The sequence below is a fragment of the Triticum dicoccoides genome, chromosome 5B (genome assembly GCF_002162155.2).
Source record: "Triticum dicoccoides isolate Atlit2015 ecotype Zavitan chromosome 5B, WEW_v2.0, whole genome shotgun sequence".
Taxonomy (NCBI): domain Eukaryota; kingdom Viridiplantae; phylum Streptophyta; class Magnoliopsida; order Poales; family Poaceae; genus Triticum; species Triticum dicoccoides.
Window position 1 is genome coordinate 17792258 of NC_041389.1, and position 19738 is coordinate 17811995.

Here is a 19738-nt window from a genome sequence, read left to right on the forward strand (position 1 = left end):
CGACGACGATGAATTCGTCGTGCCTGAGGATCCCGTCGAACAAGAGCGTTTCAAACGCAGGCTTATGGCCGCGGCGAACAGCCTCAAGAAAAAGCAGCAACAGCTTAGAGCTGATCAAGATCTGCTAGCCGATTGATGGACTGAAGTCCTCACGGCCGAAGAGCATGAGCTCGAACGTCCCTCCAAAAGCTACCCTAAACGCAAGCTGCTCCCCCGATTAGAGGAGGAGACGTATGAGCCCGCATCACCAGGAGACAATACGGCTGACCGACCACCCCATGGTCGCGACAGAGAGGCCTCTAGGCCCTTCACTAGACCCGTACCCCGGCATCGCTCAAAAAGCACAAGGCCACAGGGGAACGCTCCGGACTTGCGAGATATATTGGAGGATAGGGCAAGAAAATCAAGATCGATCTATGGATCGCGTGGGCGCCCCATGATACGTGACGAAAACCATCGCGCCGGACACAGTAAGACCGGCCGGGCCGAACAAAATAGACAAAGCTCTTTCGAGCTCCGTCGTGATATCGCCCAGTACAGAGGCGCCGCACACCCACTATGCTTCACAGATGAAGTAATGGATCATCAAATCCCTGAAGGGTTTAAACCCGTGAATATTGAATCTTACGTTGGCACAACAGACCCCGCGGTTTGGATCGAAGACTATCTCCTCCACATCCACATGGCCCGCGGTGACGATCTTCACGCCATCAAATATCTCCCCCTCAAGCTTAAAGGACCAGCCCGGCATTGGCTTAATAGCTTGCCAGCAGAGTCAATTGGGAAGACCTGGAATCCGCATTCCTCGATAACTTCCAAGGCACGTATGTCCGACCACCAGACGCTAATGACCTAAGCCACATAATTCAGCAGCCAGACGAATCGGCCAGACAATCCTGGACACGATTCTTAACCAAAAAAAACCAAATCGTCGACTGTACGGATGCGGAGGCCCTTGCGGCCTTCAAGCATAATATCCGCGACGAGTGGCTTGCCCGGCACCTGGGACAGGAAAAGCCGAAATCCATGGCAGCCCTCACATCACTCATGACCCACTTCTGCGCGGGTGAGGACAGCTAGCTGGCACGCAGCAACAACCTCAGCAAAAATTCTGGCAGTCCGGATATCAAGGACCATAATGGCAGGTCGTGTCGTAACAAAAACAAACGCCGCATTAACGGTGACAATAGTGAGGATACGGCAGTCAATGCCAGATTCAGAGGCTCTAAACCCGGTCAGCGGAAAAAGCCATTCAAAAGAACTACTCCGGGTCCGTCCAATTTGGACCGAATACTCGACCGCTCGTGCCAGATACACGGCACCCCCGAAAAACCAGCCAACCACACCAACAGGGACTGTTGGGTATTCAAGCAGGTAGGCAAGTTAATTGCCGAAAATAATGACAAGGGGATGCATAGCGATGACGAGGAAGAGACCCGACCGCCGAACAATAGAGGACAGAAGGGTTTCCCCCACAGGTGCGGACGGTGAACATGATATACGCAATGCACATACCCAAAAGGGAGCGGAAGCATGCACTCAGGGATGTATACGCGATGGAGCCAGTTGCCCCGAGGTTCAATCCATGGTCCTCCTGCCCGATCACTTTTGACCGAAGGGACCACCCCACCAGCATCTGCCACGGCGGATTCGCCGCATTGGTCTTAGACCCAATCGTCGATGGATTTCACCTCACCAGAGTCCTGATGGACGGCGGCAGCAGCCTTAACCTACCAAGACCCCTCAAGGATTAAACCTACCAAGACGACCTTTAAAGGCATCATACCAAGTGTAGAAGCCAATTGTACAGGCTCAATTACACTGGAAGTGGTCTTCGGATCCCCGGATAACTTTCGAAGCGAGGAGTTAATCTTCGACATAATTCCGTTTCGCAGCGGCTATCATGCCCTGCTCGGACGTACCGCGTTTGCAAAGTTCAACGCGGTGCCGCACTACGCATACCTCAAGCTCAAGATGCCAGGCCCTCGAGGAGTCATCACGGTCAACGGAAACACTGAACGTTCTCTCCGAACGGAGGAACATACAGCGGCTCTCGCGGCAGAAGTACAATGCAGCCTCTTAAGGCAATTCTCGAGTCCAGCCGTTAAGCGGCCGGACACAGCTAAGCGCGCCCGGAGTAACCTACAACAAGACCACCTGACATGTTTCGAGCAGGCGTAGCAGTGCGGCCCCAACCCCAGCCCCTGTAAAACGTCAAGACAGGTCCTCCGCGTACACCATTACACTCTGAAGATACCATGGGCATGGGGAGAGGGGCACGACCATGATAGGCCCAGACTGTGGCTTAACCACACCAGGGGCTCTCAAGTGTGTCGTTTTTTTCTTTTTCCTTTTTATTTTTACCCACAGGACTCCATTCGTTAGAGGCCCTGTCCGACAGCAGACATGCCGAATTCACGATGCAACAACCAGGGAAGGAGAAAGGCTACAATGAATATCCAGGTTGTCTCCATTACGAGCATTAAATCTGTTTTATACACCATTATGTAGCCTACCCCTGGAGGGGGACATGTTTAATAGTCCCATCCCTTGCTTATCGCACCATTTGTATCATTCTGCACTCACAGCAGTTTCTCTTGAATAAAGTAATGCAACACCTTTTTGCTTCCAATTGCATTTCTTTCTTATACATATGTTCATTTATGACATGTTGCATTCGTACATTTTTGTACGGCTAAATACACCAGGGGCTTATGTTTCCCGCATCATGGTGTGACAAGTCCGAACACTTTCACAAGTGCGGCACTCCGAACTTATAGCATTATATGCATCAGCTCCGAATCATGTCTTGGGTCAATAGTTGGGTTTTCCCGGCTCCCATGTTTTGGTACCTTACGTTCTGTTGTATCGGCTAAGGTAGCACTGGGTGAACCACTGCGATTGCGCCCCAGTTGAGCTGGGTTAACGCCTCAGTGGAGAAAGCTAAAACTGACCGTCATGATGAGGCGAGATCCGGTCGCTGTTCGAGAGGTTTTTTTGAGTCCCTAAAGACTTATGCCGCTTAGAGCGAGGAACCGGCTTTGTCCGGCCCAGACGTGGATAGCGCCCCAGATTCGGTCTTCCGAAGACTAGGGGCTTCACCGAAATTTAAAATTATAGAATTCTATGGCTAAGTGAGAGTGTTCAAGCATTATAAGTCTGGTTGCCTTGTTCGCTGTGTTGAGCGCCTCCCTAGATGGACCCAAAAATGGGAACAAGAGTGCTCAAGTTTATCCCGAACACCCCAGCACTCGTGGCATGGGGGCTGAAGCCGACGACTTGCCATCTCTCAGATTTGATAAACAGCCGCACAGAAGGTAATATTTTAAATTAACAAGCGTTGCTTAGCGCATATGAACTAAGTTTTAAGCGCACAGGAAAACAAAATGCGAGTCTACTCAAATATTACATCTTTGGAGCACTCACCCGCAATAGTGCGTGCACCCTTCAGGACACTCTTATAATACATCTCGGGCGTGCGGTGCTCCTTGCCCTGCGGTGGCGGGTCTGTGACAAGCTTCTGGGCATCCATCTTGCCCCAGTGCACTTTTGCGCGGCAAGGGCCCGACGGGCACCCTCAATACAAGCGGAGTGCTTGATGACTTCAACCCACGGGCACGCATCCACCAACCTCCACACCAGGCCGAAGTAGCTCCCAGGCATGGCCTCTTTAGGCCACAGCCGAACTATGAGGCCCTTCATGGCCTGTTCGGCCACCTTGTGGAGCTCGACCAGCTGCTTCAGCTGGTCGCTAAGGGGCACCGGATGTCCGGCCTCAGCATACTGAGACCAGAAGACCTTCTCCGTCGAGCTCCCCTCCTTGGCCCGGTAGAATGCGGCATCATCAGATACGCTGCGAGGAAGATCTACGAACGCTCCTGGAGAGCTCCTAATTCGGGTAAGTGATAGGTAATTCACACTCACATGCTTACTTTGCATGAAAAATGCCTTACCCGCCGCTATTTTCTTCAACACCTCGATTTCCTGGAGGGCCTTATAGGCTTCTGCCTTAGCGGCTTTGGCACTCTCAAGAGCCGTCGCAAGCTCGGACTCTCGAGTCTTCGAGTCATGCTCCAAACTCTCATGTTTTTCCATGAGAGCCTGGAGCTCTTGTTGTACCTCCGCCACCCGCGCCTCTTGCTTCTCTCGCTCGGTGCGTTCCGCGACCGCATTACGTTCGACCGCGGGCACCACCTCCTTCAAGGTCGCCACCTCGTTCGTGGCCCCTATTACATCCACATTATCCTTGTCATTTTTCTTGCAACCAAAATCCTTTTCTATAAGGTACAATTTTAATAAGGTGTTACTCACCTTCCTTGTCCTCGAGCTGCTTTTTGGCACGGCCGAGCTCGATCTCGGACCGCTCGAGGCTTTCCTTCAAATTATTGACCTCCACAGTCAGTGCGGCGGAGGTCAGCAGCACAGCCTGCAATCCCATATTGACATATTTTTTATGACTCCTGCGTATATCTTTTTAGATCCTTAGTTCGGCTTTTCTTTCCGAACACCGAACCGAGCATCAGGGGCTACTGTCTATGCGGTACCATTTTGTATATATCGAAATTCTTACCTCAAAGCCTGTTAGAAGGCTGCTGCAGACTTCGGTCAGCCCGCTCTTGGCGAGCTGAACCTTCTGAATCACCGCACTCATAATAGTGCGGTGTTCCTCTTCAACGGAGGCGCCATTGAGCGCCTCCAGCAAGTTATCTGGCGCCTCCGGTTGGACGGAGGCTGCCGGCGTCACGGTCTTGCCCTTCTTACGAAGGGGTCGCTCGCCGTACTCCGGAGCCACTATGGGTTCCGGGGTCGAGTCCGGTGCAAAGTTTGGGAGGTTGTCCTGCGACACCTCCGGGGCCTCCTCCTCCTGGTGGGTCCCTTCCCGGGATCCCACCTCGGATCGTCTGCATCACGGAGGGTGGAGGCAGTCGGAAGAGAATCCATATCCGACACACCTAAGGACTCGGTCGACGAAGCGGGAAGATCATCCTTGGGCGGACTGCAGGGTTGTATGCGGCATTAGAAAGACATTATGTGGCGAAAAAGAAAAACTATGAAGTTATTCAGGAGTACGGATACTTACGATCTTGCCAGGGGCTTGGCCCTTGGAGGCCAGTCCTCGTCGTCGTCACTGGCGTTGGCAGAGCAGTCCGGGGAAAGAGTTTTTCCCTTCTTGGACCCTTCGGCCTCCCCCGTAGGGGAAGCCTTCCGTTTCTTCCCTCCCCCCGCAGGGGGAGAGGCTTTCTTCTTCTCCTCCTCGCCTTTGTGGGAGGAGTCGGCCTTGGAGTCATCATCCGATAGCACCTGAAAACGGGAACTATTTCGAGTACCCGTGGCCTTCTTCTTGGCCTTCTTCTCCAGCACCACGTGGGGTGCCGGAGCCAGCAGCCCTATTAGGCGGGCGTCCGCTGGTTCCTCTGGCAATGGGGCCGGACAGATAGTCTGTTCGGCCTTCGCCAGCCAGTCCTGTCAAAGGTAAAGGGAGTTTAGATCCCGCATAAGAGTCAAACTATGGAAAACGAGCGTTCCGTAAAGGAAAAAATCACTTGCCTCGTTAGCCGGACGCTGCGAGCTGAATCCGCGATCTTCGGTAGCGGATGCGGGAGCCTCGGTGCCCTTGAACAGCACCTTCCAGACATCTTCGTACATAGTGTCGAAGAGCCCGTTCAGAGCCTGGTGCTGCGCCGGATTGAACTCCCACATGTTGAAACCCCGTGGTTGGCACGAGAGAATCCGGCGGATGAGCATGACCTGGACTATGTTGACAAGCTTGAGCTTCTTGTCCACCAGCTTTTGGATACAGGCTTGGAGTCTGGTCAGCTCCTCCAAATCACCCCAGATCTGGCCACTCTCTATCCAGGAGGTGAGCCGTGTAGGGATGCCAGATCTGAATTCGGGGGCCGCTGCCCATTCAGGGTCACGCGGCTCGGTGATGTGGAACCACCCCGATTGCCACCCCTTAATGGTTTCCACGAAAGTGCTCTCTAGCCAAGTAACATGGGACATCCTGCCCACCATGGCGCCTCCGCACTCCGCTTGGCTGCCCTTCACAACCTTCGGCTTGACACTGAAGGTCTTGAGCCACAAGCCGAAGTGGGGCTGGATGCAGAGGAAAGCCTCGCACATGACGATAAACGCCGAGATGTTGAGGATGAAATTTCGGGCCAGATCATGGAAATCCAGGCCGTAGTAGAACATGAGCCCTCGGACAAAGGGATGAAGTGGGAAGCCCAGTCTGCGGAGGAAATGGGGAAGAAATACTACCCTCTCATGGGGCCTAGGGGTGGGGATGAGCTCTCCCTCGTCGGGGAGCCGGTGCGCGATGTTGTTGGACAAATATCTAGCGTCGTGCAGCTTCTGGATTTGCCCCTCCGTGACGGAGGAGGCCATCCACTTGCCTCCCGCTCCGGACATAGTTGGAGAAGGTTGAGGTGAGAAGTGCGGACTTGGGCGCTGGAGCTCAAGTTCACGGAGTTGGATAAGCCAAGGAGGAAGAAGGCACAGGTAAAAGGGTTGGATCTTTATCCCCTTATATGGGCGGACACAAACATGCGTCCCCACCAGCCTGATAAAACTCGCTTATCCCCCAAGCACCGCAATCAATGGCACGGTTGGGTTACCCACGTCCGTATTGACGGGAATCCCGGAATAAGGGGAACACGATCTCTGCTTCGATAAGACGTGCCAAGAAAACGGCTTCGCTAAACGCGCTGAGGTGGTACAATAAAAACGATTCTAGTAAAGGCTTGGAAGTGGTGTGATGTCCCACCACAAGATACGTCAGCAGAGTGAACTTGTGTCATATTATTCTCTCTACGGTGGTACGTGGAATTTATCTTTGCAGAACCGGACACTATCCTGGTGTTCACAATCTTCTATAAATTATTCGGAGGAAGAACCCGCCTTGCAATGCCGAAGACAACATGCGCGCCGGACTCATCGTCATTGAAGCCTGGTTCAGGGGCTACTGAGGGAGTTTCGGACTAGGGGGTGTCCGGATAGCCGAACTATCATCGTCGGCCGGACTCCAAGACTATGAAGATACAAGATTGAAGACTTCGTCCCGTGTCCGGATGGGACTTTCCTTGGCGTGGAAGGCAAGCTTGGCGATACGGATATGTAGATCTCCTACCATTGTAACCGACTCTGTGTAACCCTAGCCCTCTCCGGTGTCTATATAAACCGGATGGCTTTAGTCCATAGGACGAACAACAATCATACCATAGGCAAGCTTCTAGGGTTTAGCCTCCTTGATCTCGTGGTAGATCCACTCTTGTAACACACATCATCAATATTAATCAAGCAGGACGTAGGGTTTTACCTCCATCAAGAGGGCCCGAACCTGGGTAAAACATCATATCCCTTGTCTCCTGTTACCATCCGCGTAGACGCACAGTTCGGGACCCCCTACCCGACATCCGCCGGTTTTGACACCGACAGTAGGGTTTTACCTCCATCGAGAGGGCCCAAACCTGGGTAAAAACATCGTGTCCCTTGTCTCCTATTACCATCCGCCTAGACGCACAGTTCGGGACCCCCTACCCGAGATCCGCCGGTTTTGACACTGACACACGGTACCGAAGAGGCTAGCAATGATGGAAAGGGAAAAGTGTGTATAATCCATGGACTCAACATTAGTTAAAAGAACTATACACTTATTGCAAAAATTTAGAAGTCGTCAAAAACCAAGCACGACGCGCATGCTCCCAGGTGGATAGATTGGTAGGAAAAGACCATCGCTCGTCCCCAATCGCCACTCATAAGGATGCACAAGCCAGGTACACTTCATGCTTCAAATTTGTTACAAAACTTTAACCATACGTGCATGCTACGGGACTTGCTAACTTCAACACAAGCATTCTTTAAATTCATAATCACCCAACTAGCATGACTTTAATATCCCTACCTCCCTATCTCAAAACAATTATCAAGTATCAAGTTGATCATAGCATCCAATTCACTTCCTATGATAGTTTTTATTATACCCAACTTGGATGCTCATAATTCTAGGACCAATTTATAACCATAGAAAATACCATGCTGTTCTAAAATACTCTCAAAATAATATAAGTGAAGCATGAGAGATCAACAATTTCTTCAAAATTAATCCGACGCCGTGCTCTAAAAGATATAAGTGAAGCACTAGAGGAAAAACTATCTAGCTCAAAAGATATAAGTGAAGCACATAGAGTATTCTAATAAATTTCAATCAAGTAGGCTTCTCCCAAAAGGTGTGTTACAGCAAGGATGATTGTGGTAAACTAAAAAGCAAAGACTAATATAATACACGACGCTCCAAGCAAAACACATATCATGTAGCAAATAAAAATATAGCTCCAAGTAAAGTTACCAATGAACGAAGACGAAAGAGCGGATGCCTTCCGGGGCATCCCCAAGCTTAGGTTTTTGGCTATTCTTGAATATCTTGGGGTGCCTTGGGCATTCCCAAGTTTAGGCTTTTGCCACCCTTTATTCCATAGTCCATCAAATCTTTACCCAAAACTTGAAAACTTCACAACACAAAACTCAACAGGAAGTCTCATAAGCTCCGTTAGTTAAAGAAAACAAAACCACCACATAAGGTACTGTAATGAACTCATTCTTTATTTATATTGATGTTAAACCTACTGTATTCCAAGTTCTCTATGGTTCATACCCTTACATACTAGCCATAGATGCATCAAAATAAGCAAACAACACACGAAAAACAGAATCAGTCAAAAACAGAACAGTCTGTAGCAATCTGTAACTAACGCAAACTTATCTCTACTACCTAAAAGAAATGGAGCGTTCCATTTCCCCTCATACGTCCTTTGTTTCATCGAGCCTCCCTCCTGCTGTTGGTTTTCCATGCGTGTGTTCCACCCCAAGCGTGATTCGTTCTTCTTAATTACGTGGTCCCACCCCCGTGCAATCCGGCGGTACTTATATGTACGACTCCAATCTCAGGTGAAAGAACCGGCAAAATAGTTATACCCACACACGCAATCAACGAAAAAACCATGCAAGCGGTCTATCCCTCCTCCCTGTTCAAACCCTAGCCGCCCCTTCCCCGTTGACACCGCTAGCGAGCAGGGCGTAGCACAGGCAACGGTTTCTCTTTTTCCACATGAAGCTCTCCCAGCGCGGTCCTTCCGCGGCCCCGCTCGACCTCCCAATGAAGCAGCTCATTGGCATCGAGGATGAGCCGGTGCGTCCGATGTTGACTCCTGTGGATGGCTCAATCTGGACGTAGGGCGGTGGATCTGGGACATAGCCATGAAGCAGCTCGTCTGCATCGATGTGCGCCAAGTGTTGTCGCAAGTGCATGGGTCAATCCTGGATGGCAGGCGGTGGATCAAGGACGTACGTTAGCTGCTTTCACCTTCACAACCGGCTGACTACTGAACCTCCCCCGGCGGTGGCAGCAGCCATGTCTGGTTTAGCTACTATTTATCTTTAATCCATGCCATGAAACGAGATCAAGGGGAGAAATCATAAGAAGCAAGGTGTTCTAGGGCTACCAGCGCCAGTACTGCGACTGTTCGTCTACGAGGTCTCCGCCACCATCTCTCCCGTGCCTATTTCTATCAGTTTTTTTCCTATTCGGTGTTGTTGGTTTCGTCTTACATGGTGAGATCTACGTAGACAAGAAGAAGCAGAGGCTCTCTGAGATCCAGTCCGATGTGCAGGATACTGAGTCACTGGTAATTACTAGATTGTGTTTTATTATATTGATCATTCATTCTGCTGCCTTACATAGTGCCATTGGGAAGCTACCAGAACTGAGAAGTTCAGAACTAGCCATGTGATTTTGGCAGGTGGAGGCTTCATTTTGGGTAAGGTGAATGAGTGATTTCTAGAAGCTCTGTAGATTACCTCCTTGATCTCATTCGCCAAAAGAAAAACATTAACTCCTTGATCTGCTCTTGATTTCTTTGTTGGTGACTAGATTTGAAGATTTGCCAACTACACCATCTAAAAATTAGGCTGCTGATCCAGGTACATTGCTACTCGGCCTTGCCTTCATTTGAAGTTTTCTGAAATCAACACTTCCGTAACTTCAAAACGAGTAGTCCTCATATTTGAGAGGTTGCTACTTGCACATTGCTCATCTTCTGTCAATTTCGTTGCATTATTTTGCATTCTATCTGCCAATTTGATTGCATAGTACATGGGTGCGATGGTGGCGTGGGCGCCGCACGGGGTAGGAGCAGTGCCCTGCAGGCTGCACATGCCAACCCATGTCGGGAGCTAGCGTCGCGCCAATGCCTCCACGAACACCGCCGCGACACGCTGCATGGTGTAGCTGCAGGTGTGGCCCACGACATCGTGATGTGTGGTCGAGCATGTCATTTGTGGCTTCAAGCCGCCTGGCCACTGTGGCATCGTGGCTAAGCAGGAGGTTGATGATGAAGAGCATGTGCTCGTACAGGCGGAGCATCCACGACGATGTGGACGCGGCTACAGCCGTAGCCGGGGGGAGAAGCCTTAGGTCCTGGTAGATTTTCTACTGTTGGCCTAATCCTCCAGAGCTACAATGTTGCCGGAAGCGTCGTCGGTTATCTGATTTGAAGAGTCCAACAAGAGTTTAATGGAGTTCTCGTCTCCAGTATGTTCGCATTCTAACCTGTTCATGTTGATTCAGATGTTACATGGTGTCACAGTACACTTGTTTTTCACCTTTTTCGTACTATACTAATACTATGCATTGGAAGGTCCATGTTTGCTAATTGCAGATTGTTCTGATAAAATATCCTAATATATATCACCTCTTTCGGAAAGGTGTTAGGAACTGTCGGATTTTGGGTTCCGGCAGATACTCTAGATTCGAACACTGGGGTGCGCGCGGAGATTTAGCCCTCTGCCTACCCGCACCTCACCGCCTTGCTATGAACTAAGCAATCAAAGGAACAACACAAGAGACACAGAGTTTATACTGGTTCAGGCAACCATTGTGGTGTAATACCCTACTCCAGTGTGCGGTGTGGTGGATTGCCTCTTGGGCTGATGATGAACAGTACAAGGAAGAACAGCCTCGCGAGGGTCTGTTCTTGGCTGGTGCGATGAACTGCTAAGGGAGTTCAGTCGCTCTCTCTACTGGTTTCTAGGTGAGGATCCGATTGATTTCTGGATCCCCCTACCTTGTGGGTGGCTACTCCTATTTATAGGCAAGGGCCCAGGGCCTCTTCCCAAATATTGAGCGGGAAGGGCGCCAACAATTGGCCATTTTGAAGGGGAACATCTAGTACACTTATCCTGACTAAAGTTGGTCCTCGCCTGCCAAAGGCTCTGGTGGTGACGCCGGATGGGGCTCCACGATGACTTCCATCCTGCCGTTCTACTGGTCTTGGTCTTGTTGCACCGAAATGGATGCCTTTGCTTGATGCTCTCGCCTGCGCTTGCTCCCTTTGCACCAAAGAGGAAAGAAGGACACTGCGCGGGATGGCGCTTGCCTGGCGCCCTTGGTCGTCATGGCTTGCGTCATGGGCACCTCGCGAGGTACCCCGCCTTGATCTCTCTGCCTCCTCGCGAGCCAGCCTGACGAGTCCGTGCGTGAGGAAGCCTCCTGTCGTCCGCCTCGCGAGGCTTGGCCCCTCGCAAGGGTCTTGCACTCGTGTTGATGAAGATGGGCCATGCTTGGCCGCCCCTTGAGCCATGCCGCAGGCCGCAGGCAGGCATGTCTGGGGACCCCTATTCCCAGAACGTCGACAGTAGCCCCCGGGCCCTAGCCGCGCCCGGATTTGGCTGAGCAGAGAGGCGAAGGGGCAAGTGCGAAGCACCGCGGGCCCTAACAGCCTACGGCCTCGGGCGCCGCGTGGCGGTTGGTTGGACGCGGGTGCCTCAGCAACCACGTGCATCAAAAGAGCGGCGTCTGCCTAGGCTTTGCTTCCTTTGCTTCCTCTGGTCATTGCCCAGATCACCTTTCTTGCGCCCTTCCTCTCTGCCTCCGAGATCTTCAGATCTACTCCGACCGCGCACCTTAGCAAGCCATGGCACCTCGCCAGACCCCGGCCGAAGCTTGGTATTCGCCCGCCTTGGACTCGCCGAACGTGTCGGAGGCGAGCCTTGCCCGGATGCGCTGGATGGTGGCGGCGCAAGGCATCAATGGGGAGCAGGTGTTCAAGGCCAGCTCCGCCCCTCCTGAGGCCCAAGGGAGCACCTTCTACCCGCTCTTCGTAAGCGCCATTGCTTCCGGTCTGGTACCTCCTTTCTCTGAGTTCTTCTTCTCTGCCCTTCGCCATTACGACCTGCAAGCTCTGCACCTCCACTCCAACTCTGTCCTCCTTCTGGCGATATTCGCATACTATTGCGAGGCTCATGTCGGGGTGCAGCCTTCGGTGGCCTTGATGCACCACTACTTCTCCATCCGGCTCTCTCGCGGTCCTCTCTCCACGTGTGTGAGCTTCGTCGCGTATGGCAGCTCCAACGCCATCTCGAAGCCCGGGAAGAGGATTGAGGGCTTCAGGAACAAGTGGGTCATGGTGGATGCTGGGCGCATCCACCCTCGGCTGATTCTGCCCACGGAGCAGCCTTCGAGCTCCGATGATTTGTCTCGCGTGGAACTCGTGGACCCCCACGCGAAGCCGGTGTTGAAGAAGATGGATGCGGATCTGAGGCCGGGGAATATGGTGACGGCGAAGTTGACTGGCACATCGCTCCTGAGGGAGTTCCTGGAGCATCAGGTGGCCCCACTTAGCAAGTATTCGCTCCCGCTGTGGAGGCCCCGCCTGAGCCCCAAAGTTTTGGCCGACGAAGATCTGGCCGCGGTCCTCCAATCTTTGGTCGGAGGGGATGTGGCGAGGCTGGAGGGCGCCCTTGTACCCCTGTTTCTCCGAGATGATTGGGAGAAGGTGGTTGACACCATGCCCATCTTCAATGGAGATGGGCCCATGCCCGCGGTGGCTCCCGAGGACCCGGCGGCCCAGGAGACGGTGAACGTGTCCTCCGACGACTCCAGCAAAGAGGGGGAAGAAGAGGAGCGGGAAGGGGGGCCTGACTCTGAGGCTACCGACGGGGAGTCGAGAGCGCCTCTCCCCCGGCGCAGGTCCCGCGCTCTTCGCCTTTCGCCGAGCGACGACGAGGATGATGACGAGCGGGGCGGCGGGAGTTTGCCCCCGATCTCGAAGAAGGCCAGGTCTGGGCTGATCCCCCTCGAGTCTGCCCTGGCTCCGAGGCGATCTGCAGACGTGCCTCCTGCTTCCGAACCTCGCGAGGTCGATCCCAGCAGCCGGCTCTCGGGCTTCAAGTATGGCCGGAGGTTGCTCGAGCTCACGAGCGGCGACGAGTAATTGCTCAATTCTTGTCTTGTTCCTTGCTTTGTCGTTGAGGCTTGATGTTTGTATCTCTTGGCTAGGCTGGTGCCTGCGGCGAAGAAACCGAAGGGGGCTCCTGAGGCTCCGTCTCGGGAAGCACCTCTGCCCACGAAGGGAGGTGGCTGCAAGGCACGGGCCTCTCCTACCCGGTCGTCCTCACGAGGCCTGGTGGAGCTGGCTGGGGCGAGCTCAGCCCCCATGGCCCAAGCGACTCCTGAGGTATCCCTGCCTGATGTCGTCGCCACAGCTTTTGGGGTGTAGCAGGTCCTGCCTCAGGGTCCTGTGGTTACGCTACCGTCCTCTCCTCCTACTCCACCAACTGCCGTCTCTCCGACCCCTTACACCGTCTTGGATCGCGCTGCTGCCGAACTGGACCGGCTGCGGCAAGATCTTCTGGGAGCCGACCCTCGCTTGGTGGCCGGGCGCCTGGAGATGGCTTCTGGCTGGATTCGCTCTGATGCTTCAATTCGAGCTGCGCTGGTTCAGGCCTCGACGGCCTGCGACGAGGAAAAGCAGGCCGTCCTCGAGGTGAAGGCTGCTCGCGATGCTGCCTTGGGGGAGGAGGCCGATGCCCAAGGCTGTTGCAAGGCGCTGGAGAGCGAACTGCAGGGTGTGGTTCCAGCTTGCCGAGGAGGTCCGCATCCGCCAAGAAAGAAGAAGGCCTGAAGGCTCGCGAGGCGGCCATCAAGGACCGAGACGCCAAGCTCAACAAACGCCGTGACCGCCTGGGTGCGCTGGAGCAGGAGTTGGAGGCGTGGAAGGTCGAGCTGGAAGGCAAGGCGCGGGTTCTTGCCGAGGACCGCGAGGCCTTCACGGAGACGGAGGTGAAGGTTCGCGGCTTGCTGAAGTCGCTCTACGACAGCGGCCTGGAAAGCCCGCTGGCCGGCGCCAAGGACGGTCCCGCCAAGCTGCTCCCCTTCATGGTCCGTGCTCTTGAAGATGTCAACCTTGGCCTTGGCCCTACGGCTAAGGCCGAGGCGCGCGTCCTGTCTTTTGCAGCGCTGACGCGGGTCCTTACCCATGTCTACCTCCACGATCCCAACTTCGACCTTGACAGCCTGCTGGAGCCAGTGAGCGGCGAGCTTTCCGTTGCCGCTGCTGAGGCCGTGAAGGGTCGTGCGGAGGCTCTGCTGTCGAAGTTCCGGGCCTTCAGCACCAAGCCGAAGCAAGGCGCTGCCGGTCCTGCGGCCCCACGAGGCGAACCTGCTCCGCGCAGCTCTGCCGCCAACGAATGACTCCGTTGTGGCTCCTGTTCTGCTTCCAGTTCCTGCAACATGCACGATGCCTTGGGGAGGCGTTTAAACTTGCGTTTGATGTCATGATAACAGTTATGGACTGTAATATTTGCTTTGAGTTCCTTGAAATTTGCACTCTTCCTACTTGCTTATGTTCTACACTGGCAGAGCCCGGCCCCGCGCAATACCTCAGCCGCTGTTAGCCCCGACCAGAAACCAGGACGGGACCAAGGAGTGAGGGGCTACGTGACAAGTTAGGCTCCTGAGTCGCGATGCTCAGGAGTCCCCCTTGGCGCACGAACAACAAGTAGGGAGGTGAGATGTGTGGGTGAATCTACCATTCTACGTCTGTAGAGCCCGGCCCCGCGCATACCTCAACCGCCGTTAGCCTTTCGGAACAAATGAGTGAGGGGCTACGTGACCAGTTAGGCTCCTGAGTCGCGATGCTCAGGAGTCCCCCTTGACACTCAAACGGCCTTCGTACCTTGGCTCCGCTCGGGGAGAGACGCGCGACGAACCAGGCCTGAAGGGCCTGGCTGGGTGGCGTACGCCTGGGCGTGACCCAGGCACAGCCCCCGTGCCCAGCCCCCTCGCGCGGCGCTCCCGAGGGGAGGCATTGCGATGAGGCCAGACACTGAGCTCGGGGCTCCCTGAGGTTGATGCGGCCGGGGCCACCCTCAGTTGTTTATCACCAGCGCGGAGCATAGCGCTTCCGTATGTGTACGGGCATAATCGCTCCTCGGTAGTGTCATCAGCCAGCGCGAAGCATGGTGCTTCCACTGGTGCGTGGGAGGGGGATCCCCTCCGGGAGGATCCCCCGGGGCGTGTACAGCCCCGCCTTGACACGTGGCCGGCACGGTAGGGCATGAGGAGGTGTATCTGGGCACCTGTGAGCCAGCGCGGGACTCACAGGGCCCTACCTCAAGGCGGGTTGCGCCTGGCACTGGGCCTTAACTTGTGATGTGTTCCTGCAAATTTGGCCAGATGTCGATGCTCTACGTCCTCGGGTCTCGGCCCTCGAGCGAGTCTCAGCCGTTGCTAGTTTGCCAGGGCATGATGCCGTGGACAAAACCAGAGGGTGAGGGCTGGAGAGTCGGTAGGAGCCCTGAGTCGTGATGCTCAGGTACCCCCCCTTTAACGCGCAAGCTTGGTTAGATGTCGACGCTCTACGTCCTCGGGTACCGTCCCTCGAGCGCGTCTCAGCCGTCGCTGGTTTGCCAGGGCGCGATGCCGTGGACAAAGCCAGAGGGTGAGGGCTGGAGAGCCGGTAGGAGCCCTGAGTCGCGATGCTTAGGTACCCCCCCTTTAACGCGCAAGCTTGGTTCGATGTCGACGCTCTACGTCCTCGGGTCCTGGCCCTCGAGCGAGTCTTAGCCGTCGCTGGTTTGCCAGGGCGCGATGTCGTGGACAAAGCCAGAGGGTGAGGGCTGGAGAGCCGGTAGGAGCCCTGAGTCACGATGCTCAGGTAGCCCCCCTTTAACGTGCAAGCGGCCGACACGAAAGAAGAAGGGGTGCCACAGATAGGCACCTAATAACAAGCATGATGGGTTGAATGCATAGCTAGAAAATAAACGCAAGAGGGATACATGCCGCTGAGTCTGACCCGAGCAACTTGGGGATGATGCAGCCCGAGGGGCGCCCCCAACAAGGTAAGCTAAAACATGAACAAAAGGAATACACGCCGCAGGGACGGACCCATGCGGCCTAGGAATGATGCAGCCCTGGGGGCGCTCCCAGCTTGAAATGAAACTTGAAAGATGTCACCTGATAGTGTTGACGATGAAGGGGCATTGAAGTAGCAGTTGAAGCGGGCTGCGGGAGCCGATCTTCACGAGCCCCCAGGCCCAGGAGCCTCGGAGGGTCCGGAGGCGCTGGTGGATCCTCACGAACCATCTCCATTTCCGCCAGGAATACAGAACGCCTGGCCTCCTAAGCCTCCAGGATGCTCCCCATGAGGCGATGGCGCACCGCAGCCACGTTCGGCAAGCCGTAGGGCATGCGAACGTAGATGTGGGGTGGGCCTTCGCAGCGCCCCACGCGTGAAGGCCAGAAGCGCTCCCGAGATGCGGCTCGGTTGAGCCCTGGGATGCCGATGCAGACGCGCAGCCCACCATCCTCACCTGGATGGGGAGCTGCGGCGGGTAAGCGGCGGCTGCCACTCATGACTCTTGACTCCTGCAACTCCTGTGTGACCGGACTGACGAACTCCTGAGGGTTCGGCCCTCCTTGCTTTGCTCCTTCCTGAGGGAAACATGCTCTGAAACATGCCTCCAAGTGGTGCCCAAGCGCCTCCCTCGTGAACTTAGCAAGGTCGGTGGCCCTCCATGGGGGGGGGGGGGGGGGGCGAGCCCTGCTTGAGGAGGGCTCCAGGGGCGCCTCCCTATGTGATAGAAGGAGGTGCTCCCGAAGCAGGCGCAGACCCTTAGGGGCCTGCCTCCTGAGGGGTCGGGCCTGGCGATGTCTTCTTCTTCTTGGGAGCGGCTTCGGGGAGCCTCCCGCTCCCGCGATCCGGGTCTTCAAGTGATGCGGCCTGAAAAGCGTGTTCCAGGGAGCACACTGCGTCTCTTTCTTCACAGGGCACCGTGATGACTTCACCGCTTCCTGGCATCTTGAGGACGTTGTAGCCATGATGAGTCACGACCATGAACTTGGCGAGAGCTGGGTAGCCAAGGATGGCGTTGTATGGCAGGAGGATGTGAGCGACGTCGAAGTCAATGAGCTCGGTGTGGTAGTTGTTGCAGGCTCCGAAGGTGACAGGGAGGCGGACCTGCCCGATTGGAACTGTGGAGCCGTCGGTGACTCTAGAGAAAGGCTTGGTTGGCTGAAGCTGATCATAAGGCACTAGGAGATTGTTGAATGTCTCTACGGATAGGACGTTGAGCCCTGCCCCGCCGTTGATGAGGGTCCTGGTGACTTGCACGTTACTGATAACTGGGGAGCAAAGCATTGGGAGGACTCCGGCTGTGGCCGCGCACTTGAGCTGATCTGCTGAACTGAACGTGATGGCGCACACTGACCACCTGAGGGGGCACGTGGCTTCAAGCTTGGGGAGGACTGCATTCACTTCGCGGGCGAACTGCTTGAAGATGCGTTGAGAGGCTGGGGCCTGAGCTCCGCCCAGGATGCAGACGACCGCGCGTGGCTCCTGGAAGCCCCCAACCCCTCATCCTGATGATGGTCCTCGTTTCTCCTTGGCTGCGGAGGTAGTGGAGGGAGGCCTGCGTTTCCTTGCGGGCGATCCTCGCGAGGCTGATCCCTCTAGTCTCCCTCGCGAGGCTGATCCTGCCAGCGATCCTCGCGAGGTCGGTCGCGACACCCTTGGCGAGGGCCGCGGTCTTCCCAGCGTCCTGCGTTCTTTCCTCCTCCTCGGTCGTAGCCACGGTCGTTGCGGTCGGGGCGCCGACCGACCCTTCCTTCTCGCACGGCTCGGAGCTATTGGCATTCGTTGGTTTTGTGGGTGTGGAAGTCATGGTACACACAGTACCGGCTTCCCTTGAAAGACTCGGGCTGATCTCTGCCCCGCTTGGTGTCTGGTTCTTCCGCAAGCACGGCAGCCCCCTTGTGCTTCGCGTCCTTGGCCTTGGATTTCTTCTCTTCTGGGTCTGCGGCTGGCAGCTCGAGGAGGGAAAGGTGCCCTTCCTCAGCCCTGGCGCACTTGGTTGCCAGGTTGAATAGCTCCAAGGAAGTGCACAGATCTTCATACATCGCCAGCTCCTCCTTCATCTTGACATCACGCATGCCGTCGGAGAAGGCCGAAATGATGGCCTCCTCGGTCACCCTGGGAATCTTGAGTCGTGCGCTGTTGAAGCACTGGATGTACTTCTGCAGGGTCTCCCCTGGTTGCTGCTTGATGCGGTGCATGTCGCTCACGGCAGGTGGCCGGTCGTGAGTTCCTTGGAAGTTGGCGATGAAACGGTGCACATCTCGTCCGAGGAGGAGATCGTGCCTGGGGCCAGGTTCAGGAGCCAGGTGCGGGCCCCGTCCTTGAGTCCCATGGGAAACCAGTTCTCCATGACCTTCTCATCCCCGTTGGCGGCTTCGATGCCCAGCTCGTAGAGCTGGAGGAACTCCGCAGGGTCGGCCGTGCCGTCGTAGCGAGGGGGCATGTCTGGCTTGAACTTGCAGGGCCACGCGACGCTGCACAGCTCGGTGGTGAAGGCGCGGCAGCCTGCTGTGGCCACGGGAGGCCTCTAGTGACTAGGAGCTTGGTCTTGCGGGCCCCCGTGCGCTGCAGCTGGGAGCAGCGCAGGGTCTTGGTGTGTTGGAACGGGAGCGTGGTCGCGACGGACCGGAGCAGGGAGCACTCGGGCAGCTTCTTGGGGGCGAGGGACCTCTTGGCAGCTCCGCTCCTGCTGCGCTGGCATCGGACGGGGTGGGTTCCGTCCAGGGGCAACGCGCCTTAGGGCCAGAGCGCCTTCTTGAAGGGGAGGCGGCTGCGGCACCCCTGGAGCTTCATTGCCCGCACAGGGCGGGGTGCGGTGAAGCGAGAAGGACGGCGCGGAGGAGCCCCCTGCGGCGCGGACGAGCTCGGCGACGCGGTCGAGCCATTCTTCGTAGACGTCGTCGACCGGGCGCTAGCGCAGGAGCTCGTTTGCCGCGATGAGCGCAGCCCGAGCCTCCATGGCCGCGCGGGTCGCGCGGGATGAGGAACCAGCCAAGCGAGTGAGGGAGTGGCAGTGCGGCCGTCTCGCCTCATGGACGGGTGCTGGGACAATGCCTGCTGCTCGTTCCCCGCCGGGCCGGTGGCGGCGTTGACGGCGGGCGACGGGGAACGACGAAGGTGGCCGCCGACGGGGGCCGTCTGGGCGACGCGGGAAGCGAGAGCGGCTCGGCGCTCGGCGCGGGCCCGACGAGCGTCTGACATGGACGCGATGGTCGGTGAAGAATAGGGCGGTGGAAGACAAATTCCGGCGCACCCCTACCTGGCGCGCCAAATGTCAGATTTCGGGTTCCGGCAGACCCTCTAGATTCGAACACTGGGGTGCGCGTGGAGATTTAGCCCTCTGCCTACCTGCACCTCACCACCTCACTATGAACTAAGCAATCAAAGGAACAACACAAGAGACACAGAGTTTATAGTTGTTCAGGCCACCATTGTGGTGTAATACCCTACTCCAGTGTGTGGTGTGGTGGATTTCCTCTTGGGCTGATGATGAACAGTACAAGGAAGAACAGCCTCGCGAGGGTATGTTCTTGGCTGGTGCGATGAAC